The sequence below is a fragment of the Mesitornis unicolor genome, unplaced genomic scaffold (assembly GCF_000695765.1).
Source record: "Mesitornis unicolor isolate BGI_N332 unplaced genomic scaffold, ASM69576v1 scaffold17277, whole genome shotgun sequence".
Taxonomy (NCBI): Eukaryota; Metazoa; Chordata; class Aves; order Mesitornithiformes; family Mesitornithidae; genus Mesitornis; species Mesitornis unicolor.
In genome coordinates, this window is record NW_010195936.1 from 1 (window position 1) to 3,263 (window position 3,263).

General features: G+C 37.8%; 1 long non-coding RNA gene across 1 annotated transcript; it reads left to right on the plus strand.

Moving 5' to 3' along the window:
* Positions 1-165: 165 nt before the first annotated feature.
* LOC104543633 lies at positions 166-2,605 on the plus strand. The gene is made up of 3 exons (XR_728161.1): positions 166-429; positions 1,287-1,432; positions 2,123-2,605. It is a non-coding gene; the product is annotated as an uncharacterized LOC104543633 (long non-coding RNA).
* Positions 2,606-3,263: the final 658 nt, after the last annotated feature.

A 3,263-nucleotide genomic window follows, 5' to 3' on the forward strand; every position in this document is an offset into this window, starting at 1 on the left:
TATACTGGAACCTGGGGTTGTTCCTGCCCTGCACATGGTGGTTATTTACTTGACAGAGTTGACCCAGGTGGATCATTTTGCACAGTACATATTAAGACTTTGAACGTTTCAAGCCTCACAACTGTTGTAGCAGTATTTTGCACACTTGGAGGTGGATTTTTTAAGCAACCAGTGCTGCTGTTTGCAAAACACGGTATTTACTTCTGCCATAGTTACAAACTAATTAAGATGCTTTTCTTTAGGAAATTCAGCAAGAAACTGATATCCCTGAAAGAGAACTGGTTAGAGCCCTACAATCCCTTGCATGTGGCAAACCAACGCAACGTGTTCTTACAAAAGAGCCTAAATCAAAAGAAATAGAAAATGGTCATATATTTACAGTGAACGACCAGTTCACGTCTAAACTACACAGAGTCAAGATTCAGACGGGTAAGTGAGCTTTATGTTCTTTATGTCTTGGAGTTCCAAGTGCCCAAGGCACTTCCCTGGCATAATAAAAAGGAATTCTGTGACAACTGTTTGAGCTTTAGTGGAATTCTGCTTTTTCATCTCCGCTTCACAAACGTCAGTGAATGGGGAATAAGATTTTGAGTTCAAGATGGTTTTAGGACAAATGTGGTGCTTGTGACTTCATGTTCTTGTCTTCCATGCTACGTGTATCTCTTTAAAACTGATAAGTACTCGGGGCTTTTGAGTGAAGTGCAGAGCCGGGGGTAGTGGTTTAGCAGTGTGGGAGGAGGGCTTGGTTATCGTGATGCTTGGGTGAAAGGGTGAGACCAGTCAGACATAAGGGCAAGAAACAAAGCCTAAATAAGAAGAGGAGAGCAGAATACAAAGGCTATAATTGAGTTGAAGAGGATAAAGTTGGACTGCTACTTCTGACTGCTGAAGTATTTTAAAGTATTTAACTGGTCTGTGAAGTAAATGTTCAGTCCTTTTTCTATTTTAATTAATGGATTATTTGCTATATTGAAGAGAAAAATATTCAGTGAGAGCATGGGGATCGGTGGTGCCTGTAAGCAGATTTGAGTACTGTCCAAATTTGAACGCAGGAATAATTAAACAACAGATTGTTACCTTGTCAGTTGCTATCAAAATATGCCAGAAAGTGTTAATATGTTCTGGTGGCTGCTTTCCATAAAAGAAAAAATCAAGTTTGAGAATGTCAAAACTCACGAAAATACAACTTGATGTCTAAATGAAATAAACAGTGAAGCTAACACTTACACAATGAAATCAATTTTAGTTTTGCTAACATTCTTTACATTCTCTTTCTTTTCTTTAAGTTGCTGCCAAACAAGGAGAATCTGATCCAGAAAGGAAAGAAACAAGGCAGAAAGTAGATGATGACAGAAAACATGAGATAGAAGCTGCTATAGTTCGGATAATGAAATCTAGGAAGAAGATGCAACACAATGTGCTAGTAGCAGAGGTATACTTGTACACGGTTTTGGAAGGGGCTTGGGAACTCTTTTTGCTCTTTGTATTCATTCACAAAAGCTACACAGGACTCACTAACGTGATTCCAAAAGGCTTTTGAACGATGCTGTATTTAATCCATCCTTTCTTTTTCTCTCTGTCTATCTGAAGACATTTAAATCCTTACAGTTCAATTCGGGATTTACTTCTGAGTATATCCAAGTTTCCTTCCTCCTCGTACTGTTGTTATGATGTTATCAAATTTCTCGAAATAAGTTGGCAACAAAACCCACTGTACTTAACTTGAATTATTTTCTGCTTAGATCTCGTTACTGTCTTGGGTCCAGGTTTGAGAGATTTGAGCTCTTAGCAGCGACAGAAAGAGTCCTGTTATTGTTAACTCCTAACTTCTGACAGCTTCAGGAATAGGACGCATTTGCCGCTCTCAAACTCCCTTAGGGCTGTGCAACTGAGAGAATTCACAGCTTGTGACCGTGCCTCTGGAGAGGGTCAGTCCTTTGAATCATGCCCAAAAATGAGCAAGCAACTGATGGAGGAAAAAACCGTCGGAAGCTTCTTACGCTTCATGGTTGTAACCAGCCCTGTCTAGATATATTTTTCTGGTTATTTTGGTCAGTTAGGATGCTTAATGATCTTGCTTGCCTTGTAATCTTACCTTGCTGTGTTTGATCTTATGTTTCAGGTAACTCAGCAGCTGAAGGCCCGATTCTTACCAAGTCCAGTTGTTATTAAAAAACGTATTGAAGGACTTATTGAGAGAGAATATTTGGCACGAACACCTGAGGATCGCAAAGTATACACTTACGTAGCATAAAATGCGTTCAGAAAATTTGATTTATTCTTGGACTATACTCTTCGCATGAACTGGGAAGTTCTTTTAAATCATTAATATTAAGACGACCATCTCTTCTATTAAATTACAATACATGTTCTAGACCGTTCAGATCAAACCGTTTACTCCTTTTGAGAGTTTTCAACATCAGTTGATTGAGCTTCAGGCTTTTCGACGTTACCCCTGTAGAGATTATCCTTACAATTCTTCGGAAAAATGTGAATGTGCCGCGTTTGTTTTCAATACTGTATGAAAACAGAAAAATAAAAACAAATTTAGAAAATACAGCTCATTTAAAAAAAAAAATAAAATTGTTGAAATTTCATTTCCCCAGTTCTTCAGTGTTGATGTAAATGTGTTTCTGTAGTGTTGCTTAGCACTTCGCGCATTGTACGAGTTGGGTTTGAAAGAAACCACAACTGGTAAGGCAGAATTCCCAGTTATATTGCTCTGCTTCAAATGTTTCTTTAACTAGCCATGTTTAATTTAAATATTTGGTAATTTTTTGAAGACCCAAGGAGACAACTTGAGCATGTTTCACTCTTCCAACTGCACTCACTGTTCTGAAAACGTGAATCAGGAACTTCTCGGGGCTTAGAAAAGACCGTAATAATTTTGGCTTTCCCTTCTGTAATTTGAGTTCTTCTAAATTAAACTCTATATTGGTTAGGTTTGTTCTGGTTTCTTTATAGGATAAAGAAAAAGATTTTAGTGTGTATAAACTGTATAATAATTTTTGCTGTTGTACTCACTGCTGATGGTGGATTGTACAGGGCTATGTTTTTATTTCACTAAATGTAGACAAAATAAATTTAAAATAAATGGATTTAGTGTACACAAACAACTAATTCAAGTGTGTTAGAGTACAGGGTTGACAATCTTTTGGAACTAAATACTGTTCCCTGGGGAAACGTGCTGGGATTATCTTTTGTTAATAAGCATCATAGATAGACCTGGAGCCCCGGGGCTTCCCATCATAAGTGCATATTTC